General features: G+C 37.1%; 1 protein-coding gene across 1 annotated transcript in view; it reads right to left on the reverse strand.

The window, feature by feature from the left end:
• LOC117300859 (rho GTPase-activating protein 18-like) overlaps positions 1–3,664 on the reverse strand; it is a 90,980-nt gene extending 87,316 nt beyond the window's left edge. Inside the window, exon 1 of the mRNA XM_033784708.1 lies at positions 3,503–3,664. The gene's annotated coding sequence lies outside the window, so the exon portion shown is untranslated. The remainder of the gene's footprint in view (positions 1–3,502) is intronic.
• Positions 3,665–14,766: the final 11,102 nt, after the last annotated feature.

Raw genomic sequence — 14,766 nt, forward strand, 5'->3', positions numbered from 1 at the left:
GTAACAGACTTTAGGCCAGTTCAAAGCTAACTAAAGACTTAACGCATGCAGTGCAGCCAATGTAGACTACATGTACACTCATGAACAATGTAGGGTACAATGTATGTCAGTTTTTCAGAGAGTAAAATTTCAATACTTCAAAACAGTGCCTATGTAGCCAAAACAATAATTTTTTAAAAAGTAGGGGCTCAATTTTTTTTGTTTTTAGAATAAAGCTTGTTTTTACAATCTTAATTTACACGGCAGGAACAAGATTTTAGTCTGATGGAGGCATTCTGAGGCTGCTATACTAGTCCTACATACATTATTGTTTTTTAGTTAATGGCAAATATTTACAGGGATGTTTATAGCAATTCAGAACCGCAATGCATTCTGGGTAGGCAGATGGGGCATTTGCTAACCATGTACGTATGTTGTCATGCACGACGTGCGCACGCATGGCCTACACCTTTGTGCGGGTATAACAGGGCCCTCTCTTGATGTTTTGCTATTCGCAATAAACCGCAAGTGGGAATATTCAAAACACAATGAGCACGAAGTCGGTCATTGATTTGGTGTCAGTGGGAACGTTGACTGCAACTTATACTTTAGACACCATCGGCCTACATGAAATGATAATATTACGCTGTTGCACTACATGCAAATGTACTTAATATTAGAGTTTGAAAGTCAGTATGAAGAAAGTAGCACTATCTTCCTGCTTTCATAGCGTTTGTTGTTTTCTGGACAGGAAGAACGTTTCCTTCCTCTGAACCTACCAGTTGCGATACTACAGATTTAGTTACAATGTGTACACTGTACAATGAAACTTACATTGCAATTTAAATCAATCTTAGGCAAAATTTGCACAAAGGGGTGGGCAAAGCATTGCACTGTATGATTGTATCATGGAGCTGTAGTCTCATTTAAGAAGTGCTTGCTAGTTAAGTCACCATTAGCCCTATTAGTGGTCCCTCAGTAAACATTCAAAGTTTTGTGCAAAGATTTAGTGCCTACTGCTTTTATGGACCAGCAGTTTGAGGCTTTAAAAAAAAAGGAAAAAGGGCACATTTTTTTTGCAAAACTTGAAACTTTATAAACTTATAAAAAAAAATTGGAAAACTCTCTGGCTCCTGCTGTAAGATACAGAAAGGAGGTTAACACAATACAAGAATAAAAACTAACTCACAAAACAAATCTGAGCAAAAGAATTTGTTTTCATGCGAGTTTCTTTCTGAAAGCTTTATAAAGAAAAGACAGTTTGCACTACTATCTATCTACATGTAGGCCTAATGGCCTCACACAAGAACAATTTAGCAATGGGTCCCAAGCTTGTAGCATGGCTGTAAAATTTTACAAATTGTGCCTTGTGTGAATGGACAACATTTTGTGTTCTACAGTCCCAAGTTTTTTTTATAAAATTGTTAAATTGCTGTCGTGTGAATCGCACTTTTAGCCTATAAAATTTCACAACCAAACCAAGACCAACTAATTTTACTATTTTAACAGAAATACTGACTGTGCCCCACCAATTCAATCAAGGACCATGACAGACGAGGCATAGATGCCCTAGCCCTGGTAGGACGTCAGTCAGTGCCACTGCCTTGCCTGCAACGGAGGAGTCCAACCTGGCCTATAGATAGCCCAATCCTTCCAAACCTTCCAAACCTCATACCACAATGTTATGGATTTCATAATGGAATGCCTGACATAACAATTGGCCCAGAGTGCATATGGTCCTGTCGAGTGCTTCACTTTGGAATTTAGGATTGAAGAATTTTATGAACTTGTACTAGTTCAAGGTTTTCATAGTTGATGATTCCCAAAACAGTGCACCTGTTTGAAACATGTATGGGCCCACTTAAAAAAATAACATTGAAATAGCCCGATTGGGGTGTGCCTAGATTACCCTAATAAATCCAGGCCTGACAAAATGTGATGTGGTGATCTGGAATTTGTTATTACTAGATTAAAAATCCCAGTTTATACTTTGTGTAATAACAGATTTGACATCATGTCTGTTTTGGATGGGGATATTTTGGGCGCTCAACTTTGTTCCTTGCAAATTTGTGACGTCAAAATTTGCATCGCAATCTTTATTCCCTTTAATTTTGACTCAATTGGTCATCGAAGTTGCAGAAAAATGTGCTAGAGAAAAGACACAATTGTTGCACAAATTTGTGGTTCAGGCCTGAAGTCTTTTAATATTTGAGCGAGAAATAACATCTTTCTCACAAACTACAGTACTTCAGCAGAAAGGGAGCCGTTTCTCACACATTAATAGTATCAACAGCTCTCTAATTTAAATAATTAGTTTTTTTCAGATATTGTGGACACTACAAAGGAGGTGCACTGTTTGGTTCATGGGACTATTTTACCCAAACCTAGTGATGAGTATGTCTACCGTTGTTATAATGTACCTCAAAGCGGCTTAAAATTTGCTTGTTTCTTTTACCGATGAAGTTTAAAGACAGTGGACACTATTGGTGATTGTCAAAGACAGTCTTCTCACTTGGTGTATCTAAACATTATTGCATAAAATAGCAAACCTGTGAACATTTTAGATCAATTGGTTGTCAAAGTTGCGAGATATGAATGAAATAAAAAAAACACCCTTGTCATGACGCAGTTGTGTGCTTTCAGATGCTTGATTTTGAGACCTCAAATTCTAAAACTTGAGGTCTCGAAATCAAATTCGTGGAAAATTAATTTCTTTCTCGAAAACTACGTCACTTCAGAGGGAGCCGTTCTCACAATGTTTTATACTAACTATCAACCTCTCCCCATTATTCGTTACCAAGTGAGGTTTTATGGCTTTTATGCTGCTAATTATTTTGAGTAATTACTAACTATAATATAGTGTCCACTGCCTTTAAAACAATTTGCTGAGTAAAACCACTACCGGTTTACTAGCCCCATAAATCGGTCCAATCCACTCCGAAAGCGAAAGGTTTTGATATCAGACGCGCTGGGGCCAAGGATACGGAGTGGATTGGACCAATTTATGGGGACCGTACCAGTATGCCAGATAGTGTTCATTCCCAATTGGAAAAGTTTCCGTGTATGTGCCACCAGTTTTTCATTAGATATTAAATAATATAGTATCTAATTTACCTCAATGAGATATCCCTTTTTGTACAAATGAGTGAAAAAGTGGTGGCGCCATACGGAAAGTAATCCTCCCAATTCCTAGTCCGAGTAATATTCCACTCAACAGAACGGAACAAAACATAAACCGGATTCACAGACCTTATTGTTTGGTTTATCCTTGCACCAATGTGATTACAATAGCATGCAATTCACTCTACCGTTAACCATTCAGCAAGAATTGGCAGTTCCGCCTACCGGGCCCAACGCGACCAGCCTCCCCGAGTCCCCGGCCGTATCAACCCAACCCAGCCGGCCACGGCAACGGACGAGAGTGGGTGTGCACACACACACGTGAACTACCAACAACCAGAACAACAATTTGTAAACAGCAAAACAAAAATCAGGATAAACACACGGAAAACAACAAACTCACCACTGAAAACCACGAGAACGAGGAAGTTCCCTCTTCTTTTCTCAAGTCAACGAGAAGATGGTCAATCTGCAATGTATTGTGACTCAGCAGCGGCGACGAAAATCATGGGAGATGATAACAGAATCACAAAATCTGCAGAAATATTTCTACAACAAGTAGTAACAGACATTTAGCTGCATGCATGCAGCAGACGTCGAGTGTGTTTCCATGTTTACACCAGATTTCAGTAGATGGCGCTATACCAGCTCGAGCTCTGATCAGTAGACAGAAGTTGTTTGTACTGTGAATTCTATTTTAAAAAATCGTTCTTGCTTTGCCAACATGAATAGAACCATTTTTAAACATCTTTGCATCTTTAAACAACTTATGAGTAATTTTTATTTTCAAAATTATTTTGAAAACTTTCTCAACTGAAAATTTTCACCAATAAGATCCCCAAAAAGTAATTATTTTGTGTAGGATAAACAAAAATTTTGAGTAATACCAAAAGCGTACAGTGCCTTTAAAGGCAGTGGACACTATTGGTAATTACTCAAAATAATTATAAGCATAAAACCTTTCCTGGTGACGTGTATTGGGGAAAGGTTGATGGTATAAAACATTGTGAGAAACGGCTCCCTCTGAAGTGCCATAGTTTTGGAGAAAGGAGTAATAATTGTCCACGAATTTGATTTCGAGACCTCAGATTTAGAACTTGAGGTCTCGAAATCAACCATCTAAACGCACACAACTTCGTGTGACAAGGGTGTTTTCTTCTTTCATTATTATCTCGCAAGTTTGATGACCGATTGAGCTCAAATTTTCACAGGTTTGTTATTTTATACATATGTTGAGATACACTAACTGTGAAGGCTAGTCTTTGATAATTACCAATAGTGTCCACTGCCTTTAAATTGAACGAGTATTTGTTTTAAAGCGAATGACACATCATTACATCTTTAACTAATCACTAAACGAAATCGAATGACCATTTTCAGTAGCATATTGATTTCGCGCGAAATAGAATAGTTTGGTGGTTAAATTAGCTGCTGATTGCCGAAATTGACTGAGAAAACCAACACTAAACCCTATGCGTTTTTTTATAGGTTTTCTCGGTCAATTTCGGAAAATGAGCAGCCAATTAAAAATTATTGGGTAACATAACATTTAGAAGGCGCACAGTTATCTGGAATGGTACCATTCAAAGGCGCTGGATGCTAGAGCAGACAATTTGAACAGATGAGTTTTGAGGTTGTGTTTGAAAGTAGATAGATCAGGTGTGTCCCTCATCAGCTCGTCTGGCAAGGAATTCCAGAGACGCGGTGCGCAGCTAGCTGGAAAAGGCACGGACTACTTAACTTGCCAGACGAGTTTTGGGAACATTTCCTTAAAGGCAGTGGACACCATTGGTAATTACTCAAAATAATTATTAGCATACATCCTTACTTGGTAACGAGTAATAGGGAGAGGGTGATAGTACAACACAGTGTGAGAAACGGCTCCCTCTGAAGTAACGTAGTTTTTGAGAAAGAAGTAATTTTCTACGAATTTGATTTCGAGACCTCAAAATCAAGCTCCAGAAAGCACCCAACTTCGTGTGACTGTAAGGTATTTTTTAAATCATTATTATCTCGCAACTTCGACGACCAACTGAGCTCCATTTTTCACAGGTTTGTTGTTTCCAAGTGAGAAGACTGGTCTTTGACAATTACCAATAGTGTCCAGAGTCTTACAAGAAAGAAAATTACAAACAAATGGCACGCATCGTAAAACCATGGCCTGCTAATCTTTACCTAATCTAAACTATACTATTTGATTTACCTCCACTGTCTGAGATATTTCCCTAGTTGATGCCCATTATGGGTCTTACTCGCAAACTTCGTTCAATTGATATGCCTTCTTTTAAATCTGATATTTGTAACTCTTCTTTGATGACGGATCCTGCCATCGATTTAGATGAACTTGTTTTGCAATACCATTCTGTTCTTAAGGATATTCTAGATAATCATGCTCCCGAAGTTCTAAAAACTGTAATACTACGCCCTCATGCTCCATGGTATAGCGATACTTTACGTGCAGCCAAGCAAGTGAAACGTCGTCGTGAGCGAAAGTGGATAAAATCTGGCCTTGCTGTGCATCATGATTTGTATAAAGAACAGTGTATTATATACAGAGACCTTGTAAACAATAGTAAATCTAATTATCATCGCCATCAAATATCCGAGTGCAACCAACGAAGTCTGTTCCGTGTTATTGGCAAGCTTTCTTCTCCGAAGTGTTTGAAAAAGCTTCCAAGTTTTGATAATCCTGTTGATCTTGCTAACAATTTCGCTAGTTTCTTCGAAGACAACATTAAGAAACTGTATGGCAGATTTGATAATAATCATCCTTCACCCATCTCCGTTGACATTCATGATCATTGTACTTCGTCATTCGCCACTTTTCGTGTAGTCACTTCTGATGAAGTGATGAAGATGATCAAATCTTGTTCGATTACCTCCTGCAAGCTGGACCCTCTGCCATTATCTGTTTTTAAGGAGTGTTATTCTGAATTGCTGCCAGTCTTCACAGAGATTATTAATAGATCTTTGTCTTTTGGTCATTTCCCTGATCATCTTAAGGAGGCTTGCATCCTGCCACTTCTGAAAAAGCAACATTTGGACCCAGAGTGTTTGTCAAATTATCGTCCTATCTCTAACTTGAGATTCATCTCCAAATTGATTGAGCATGCTGTTGTTAGTCAACTTCATGACTATCTCCATGAAAATAACCTCCATGCTAAAATGCAGTCTGCTTATCGTCCTTTCCACAGTACTGAGACTGCTCTTGTTCGTGTGCAGGACGAAATATTACGTGCACTGGACAACCATAAGGAAGCAATCCTCGTGCTGTTAGATTTTTCAGCTGCATTTGACACTATCAACCATGAGCATCTCATCCAACGTTTATCTTCACGCTATGGAATTACTGGAACTGCCCTTAACTGGTTCTCTTCTTATCTGAACAACAGAACCCAGCATGTTCTCATCAACAATGTTAAATCAGATCGCCATCATCTCTGGTGTGGTGTTCCACAAGGTTCTGTAGCTGGGCCACTTGAATTTATATTGTTCAGTGCACCCTTGCAAGACCTCATTGCTGCCCATGGTATTTCTAGTGTTGCTTACGCTGAAGACACCCAGCTATTGATCCAGCCGATCGCGCTTCTGCCATTGCAAAAGTTGAAGTGTGCATTCAAGATGTCAAATCTTGGGCGTTGTCAAATAAACTTGCTTTGAATGACTCAAAAACTGAGATTTTATTTTTGAGATCTCGTTTCGCAAAAAAGATTTCGCCGCCAACAATACAACTTGCCCAGTCTGTCATTGAACCATCTGAATTTGCCCGTAACCTCGGTGTTATTATGGATTCATCATTGTGCATGAGTAGACATTGTGATAATGTTTGCAAAGGAGCTCTCATGGCTATTAGGAAAATATCACAAATTCGCCGCTACCTGGATGAAGCAACTACTCTTCGTCTTGTTCATGCCTTCGTCACTACTACACTTGATTCCTGCAATTCACTTCTGTATGGACTCCCCGAAAAAGATCTTGCTAAAGTTCAACGTGTACAGAACACTGCTGCTCGCCTCGTTTCTTGTCTCTGCCTCGTTCTCACCATATTACACCTGTACTAATGCAATTGCATTGGCTCCCAGTTAAGTTTCGAACAGTTTACAAAATTCTTCTGTTAACTTTAAAGCTCAAACAAGTCAATCTCCTGCTTATTTATCTGAACTTGTTCATCATTATTCCCCTACTCGGACTTTACGTTCATCTCAACAGTCATTGCTTTCTGCTACTAGAGCTTCTTCCATTTTTTTTTATGGCCACAGATCTTTTTCTTACGCCGCACCGTTTCTTTGGAATAGTCTTCCTGTGCATAATCGCCAAGCTAATACTTTACAATGTTTTAAGTCCTTGTTGAAAACTCATTTGTTTAAAGCTTCTATTTTGTAATTTGCCTATTTGTATCTTGTATCTTTCTCTAATTGTTTATTTTATTGTTTCTTTAATGCGCTTAGAGGCTTTTGCATTAGGCGCTTTACAAATGTCTTATTATTATTATTATTATTATTTCAATAAATTAAGCAAAAAACTTGCTTAAGCACGAAAATAGCTCGCTTGTTTTACGCATGTTACTGGCCAAAATGTCATGCCATATACATTGCTTGTGACTGGTATTTAGCTGTTGTTTACTTGGCATAAAAATTGAGTGGAGTCTTGGCCGGTAATCTGATTTTACTAAGCAAGGATTTGTTTGTTTAAGCAAAATTTTGTGCTTAAGCAGCTCTGTGAAATTGGGCCCTGGTAAAGCCAACAGTGACATAGCCTTTCGTCATGGCTTTCGTGGCTTGTAGCCGCAAAAAGTGACTGGAACCGTAGATTGGTCCCCTGAAGACTTTATGAAATTGGTCATAGGTTCAGATTCAATGACCTCGAGAGGCATTAACCCTCTAGTCCCTGCACCGCCCGAGTTTGCTGAAAACTAATACTTCAAGATTCTTGCAGTTAATTACTGGAATCGTAGTTCAAATTTTAAAAGATAGCCACAGCTTAATTTTTATGCACAATTTGAACCTTGATATTTCTATAAAAGTACAAGTTCGCATGAGAACAATACATGTCTCTCGTTATAGGGCTACGGTAATTTTTATGGCGAATCGTTCTTTGTAAGGATAAAATGGACACAATAGCTTTTCAAGGCTTTTATCTGACTCAATGATTATACTATTTAAATGCGAAGGCGTGAGTTTTCGACAATATAATCATGAATGATGAATAAATTCAGTTTCCTTTGTGTTTACTAATGAGCGTCTTGTTGGGGTAAGAGCTAAATTATTTCACCATCATTAGCTTCATTAGCTTAATAATGACTATCGAGGATTCTTTTGGTGTTCCTTTTTTTCTACAAACACAAGCTAGCAAGGTTTCCTCCTACCACTACAGTATATCGATAGGCGGCTGGGCGGTCCAGTGGCTAAATGGTTAAGCCATAAACGTTTTTGACACCTTTTCAACATGAACGCGCTGCCCATAACCGAACTTCGCCCACACTTGCTTGGTGTACATGTAGACTTGATTTCAAGTCTGATATCGCATTGTTTGTTTATTTGCATTAACCACGCAATTCACTGCATAATGGGAGACTTTCTGAGACTTTCAGTATTAGGCATAATTTGATTAGAGAAGCAAGTTATACAAAGTCGAAAACCTTCGTCGATACGTAAGTGTAAACAAAGAATGAAGACGCCATTTTTTTCTAGAGTTTACCCGGTAATGAGCGCCCTATCTCGGTGACTTAGGGAGAATGGAAAGTCTCCCATTGGCTAGCAAATGCTCCAAATCCACAAGAGGGAGCAACTTCGAGCAATATTATTGGACTTTGACCTTTTCTGGCGACACATTGCCAAAGCGCCAACTGTTGAATGGGGTGCATGGTGATCTAGCTCTAGCTAGGCAAGCATGCACCCCATCGCCTGACGTGCGCATACCGAGTATTTGCGATATTATGGTCGATTAGATTGAGAAGAAAAACATAGACACAAAGTTATTGAGACACGGGTACCTGGTAATAAGTTTAAACCATCAAATAATTTAGTTAAAGGCACTATATGGACACTATTGGTAATTATTCAAAATAATGTTTAGCATCAACACTTTTTTGGTAAAGAGAAATGGAGAGCCGTTTATAAAATAAAACATTGTGAGAAACGGCTTCCTCTGAGAGAGAGGTTATTTCTCACCTAAATATTCAGCTGAAGCTTTATTCATCTAAAAGCACACAAAGCTAAAGCTGTACAATACGGCACGGGTTTTTCTTTAAATTATTATATTGCATTTTCGGTGACCAATTGGGTCAACATTTTCACAGGTTTGTTATTTTATGCGTTTAGGTTGGGATACACCAAACGCAAATACCGGTCTTTGACACTTTACCAAAGGTGTCTATTGGTAATTGTCAAAGACCAGTCTTCTCACTTGGTGTATCTCAACATATGCATGAAATAACAAACCTGTGAAAATTTGAGCTCAATTGGTCGTCGAAGTTGCGAGATAATAATGAAAGAAAAAACACCCTTGTCACACGAAGTTGTGTGCGTTTAGATGGTTGATTTCGAGACCTCAAGTTCATTCGTGGAAAATTACTTCTTTCTCGAAAACTACTCCACTTCAGAGGGAGCCATTTCTCACAATGTTTTATACTACCAACCTCTCCCCATTACCAAGTAAGGTTTCGTGCTAATAATTATTTTGAGTAATAACCAATAGTGTCCAATGCCTTTAAAGACACCAAACAAAACATTTCAAGTCTATTCTTTTTTGGTGGGTAATCTCACTATGGTTCGAAAGTCTGGTAACAAGGCGTCATAGTCAAGAGCCTCGTAGTGATATGACGTTTGATGTTCTGACTATACACTTCAACCCCTCCCATAAAACTATGTTTCCATAACTTACTTAAACCTATATGTGTGATTTTTTTGCGGTTTTAATTAGATTCGAGATTAGTGCTCATTTCGTTCTGCAAATGTTTTTATGACTTTTTATATTTTTATTTTTTTTTATTTTATAGTTTGACCTATTGGTTCACTGTATTTTTTATTTTTTTTTTATTGTTCAAACGCTATAAGAAGATTAAAGGAACATTACAGAATTGGTAAGAAAACACTCGTCTAAGACCACAGACTTACATGAAACTGTTATATTTGATGAGAACTAAATAAAAAATAACTTCCCGTTTGGTGACATTGTCTCAGTGTACTTTTTTATTTATTTTGTTTTTGAAAACATGTCACGCAAATTGATTGGGTAATCTGTTTTTCACTTATTAATCGTGACCCAGATGGCTGATCGATCTCGAACTTCTACAGGTTTGTCAGTTTACGATAATGGTGGATTACACAAAGTGCTTACACTGCCAACAACTATTTTGTTATCAACAACCAAAATTTCCTTTAAATTGTTATTATAATCAGTTTGAATGACGCCACGCGCACTCACACGGCAGTTTTAAACAAAACAGAAACCATAGCAGGATTCAGGGGGGCTGTCATATTCGACTCAGTCAATTCTACCGTCGCAGCGGTGGACAGGCGCTAATTTCATGTCAGATTGAGCTTATCATGAAGTCAGCTTAAATCACAAGGATATATTCTTTGAGTTTGCTGTTGTTGTTTGAAACTTCTTCAGTCAATAATGATTGCGAATACTCTGCTGCAAGTGGCATTGGTGATTGGCATAATTGCAGCATGTCAGCGTGGTGTCAGTGGTGATGATTGTAGGGAAGAAGACGTTCCAAGTTGTGCCTTGAACGTAAGTAAACTGATTACAGTGTTGTAGGTTTCGAGACCGATCTCCCCCTAGATACGCTTGTCTTGGTATTTATCTTGATCTTGGTCTTGGTATCGTCTTGCGTGGTCCTGGTATTGGTCTTGGGCATGCCAGAGTCTTGGGCTCGGGTATACCGGTCTCGACTACAACACTGCAGATTATACTATCGGGAAACATTTCAAAAGGCACAATTTAAATTATTGGGCAATTTAAAGGTATTTGCTATAATTATATTTTGTTGTTTTAGTGATGATTGATCACTAAAAGTGATCCGTGATTGTTTCAGCTCAGTGTCTGCTTGTTGAGAAAACAGCAGCAAAACTCTTGAGATGTTTTCCTCAAGAACGTCAAACCCGTCCACCCTTTCACGAGGTGACAGCGGACGCCAGGTGCCCGCAACATTCGCGAACAGACACAAATCCTCAGAAATCTGATTCATGCATATAGGATAGCCCTATATACATAGGATTCTTCCACTGTACACGGATACAATACGAAAGTGTAAGACCACCAGGGCTAGCATATAGGCCTACTAACGAAGAAGAGTTTATACTACCAACAGATGCAATGGTTTCCCTCTAAGTATGGTCATTAATTGTTTACCAATAATTATAATGAATCTACCTTTTAGAATGTTAACACTAAAAAATAACGGTATAAGGTCATATCCGAATTTGCGTCTACGGCTACGGCTATCGGCTGTTGCTAAGGGTGTTTCTAATGACATCCTAAGAATATGGGACAACGACTAAAATATTTTCCCTAATAATAATAATAATAATAATAATAATAATAATAATAATAATAATAATAATAATAATAATAATAATAATAATAATAATAATAATAATAATAATAATAATAATAATAATAATAATAATAATAATAATAATAATAATCTAGATGAAATAGGGACAAATGTGAGGGTACATCTATTACAGAAGGCAGCGCTTTTGGGAACAGCGAGGATCCTGAGAAAGACCCTTGAGATCTAAGGCTACGGGACGTAGCCCGGCTCGAGGAGTTACCGGCACAAAGGAAAATGAGATCTTTCTTTTGCATGCTGTGATAAAATGAAATAATAATAATAATAATAATAATAATAATAATAATAATAATAATAATAATAATAATAATAATAATAATAATAATAATAATAATAATAATAATAATAATAATAATAATAATAATAATAATAATAATAATAATAATAATAATAATAATAATAATAATAATAATAATAATAACCCGTTTTTATATAGCGCTTTTCACACCCGGAGGGCGTCCCAAAGCGCTTCATATTATTACCCCTGCTGGTCTCTGGGCCTTAATTCACTCCTTAAACCATCTCAGCTCCCTGGTGGGGCGTATACAGCCTTGTGCAACATCAATACGCGCTACTCGGCTAAATCAATCACAAGAACCATCTCTGCCCTCACATGTACCAATTTACCCCGGGTGGAGAGAAGCAATTATAGTAAAGTGTCTTCCTCAAGGACACAGGTGTCACGACCGGGATTCGAACCCACACTCTGCTGAAAAGAAGTACCAGAGCTTGAGTTCGGTGTTCTTATCCACTCGGCCACGACATACCAGTCAGTAACATTTTCTTTATTAGTTAATCAGGAACTGTCTTTATATCAGGGCCTAAACTAATTATTGATATTTGCAGCATTTCTGCTAAAGATGGATAGAGAAGAACAGTTTCCTGCTTAAGCATCTCTCTTTATTAAAAGCATATGTTGCCATGGTAATATCCACAACTCATCATAAAGTTGAATCTTATTGTTTCCTAAATCAAGCCAAGAACGTCGAATTGCGGGATCACTCATCATGCGTTCAGGGCCTACAATTTAATTATTTAATTTACATTTCTCTGTATTTACTTTAGAATGGAACAAGCGGTCCTGCTTCTAACGTAGCCTATGAGGTTAGAACAAATTGCGTTACTGGTTCCAAAGTCAACATCAGTACATGTGAAGAATTCTCCCATGTTTATAGTTGGTGCGTTTCATTTGGTGGACAATTGGACCACGTTGCGATTGGAATGCGCGATCGACAGGTATGTGATTATTCTATAATACGTCACATTTCTTTATGGTAGGCCTATCTGATGATAATATTTTATGGTTCAATTTAAAGGCACTGGACACTATTGGTTATTACTCAAAATAATTGTTAGCAAAAAAACTTAACTGGTAACGAGCAATGGAGAGCTGATAAAACATTATGAGAAACGGCTCCCTCTAGAGATAGTTTTTATATTTTTTTTTTGTTATTGACATCCAACAGCGGATAGCCGCCACTTACAGGAATCATTCAAAACTATGTTTAAATATAAATATAAATATAAATATAAATATAAATATAAATATATTTTCTTCGAATGGAAAAGAACAGGTTAAAACCAGAATCATTCAAAAATTGCTATACTAGGAACAATGCTTTGTGTTTCACCACTAAGGACGAAGTCAGTTTTAATTACTAATTGCCTGTTATTTCCTTTGTCCCATATGTATCATGTTTTTCTAGTTTTTGTTTTTGTTGTTGTCAGTATTGTTTTTTTCCCGAACCACGTGATTCCCGAGTCACGCTAAATTGTAGATAACAAATTATTTGTATATCTAATAGAGGTATTCATTTAACTATTTAATTATTTTGTTTATTGTTATTATTATTGTTATTTTCTGAGCTTCTGTTACTTACTGTGCCTGTTATATATTAGAAGCATTTACCGGAGTGTCTTTTGATAGTGTGTTTATTTGATGTATGCCTTTGCTGATGAATGTTGAATAAACGGAGTAATATAACTCCACATCAAGAGGAAAAAAAAAATATATATATAAATATAAATATAAATATAAATATATATATAAGGAAGGGAGATGGATAAAGGGGCAAACTAAATGGAACAATCTTGACATTCCAGTTGCCTCTGTTTATGCTCCAAACAATTCGTACGACAGGGCTTATTTGGATAATTAGCGATTCTTCTATTATTGGTGGAGATTTCAATTGTAATATTGATAATGTAAAAATCAAAGATGGCAGTAAAACTATTCTTAAAAATGTCATTAACGAGAAAGATTTATGTGACGTCTGGCGCACTATTCATCCTGATAAAGCAGGATACACACATTACCACAAAGCTAGTAAGCAGGCGACTAGAATTGACTATTTGTTTTTATCGTCCAATCTTCTGAGTAATGTTTTAGACGTGCGTGTTAATCCACATGGAAATTCTGATCACTCTATAGTTTGTATGAAATTACATGATCCCGGTAATGTGCATGGCCAAGGAAGGTGGATATGTAATAATAGTCTTTTAAATGACAATGATTGTAAATATCGCATAGAAACCTTTTTACAATTCTGGACTTCTCAAAAATACAACTACAAGTCTCTGTTGGATTGGTGGGAAAGTGGTAAATTCAGAATAAAAGAAATTCTCCAAGATTACGGCAAAGAAAAAGCGCACCTTCAAAAACAAAAAATTAATGATCTTAAGAAAACATACAACAGGCTCTTGGAGAATCCAGACTCCAGTGCTGATGCCATTAAAGACATTGAAGCTCAAATAAAAGCCTACGAAATTGAAGAATGGTCCAAGGCTAAAATTAGAGTTCGGAATACCATTAAAGAGGAAGGTGAAAAAGCCTCTAAATTCTTTCTGAATCTTGAAAAACAGCAAGTCCAGAATAGTAAAATTGATAGGTTGGTTAATGCCGAAGGGTAATTTATCGATCAACCTCACTCTATGCTTGATCATGCTAATGATTTTTACTCTGACTTGTATAAAGAGGAAGACATCTCTGATGATCATTTAAATGATATTATCTCTAAAATAAGTAGAAAACAAATTCCTCATGATATTCATTGTAATCTTGAAAAAGCAATTACGGCTGATGAAGT

Source organism: Asterias rubens, chromosome 16 (assembly GCF_902459465.1).
Source record: "Asterias rubens chromosome 16, eAstRub1.3, whole genome shotgun sequence".
NCBI classification, from domain to species: domain Eukaryota; kingdom Metazoa; phylum Echinodermata; class Asteroidea; order Forcipulatida; family Asteriidae; genus Asterias; species Asterias rubens.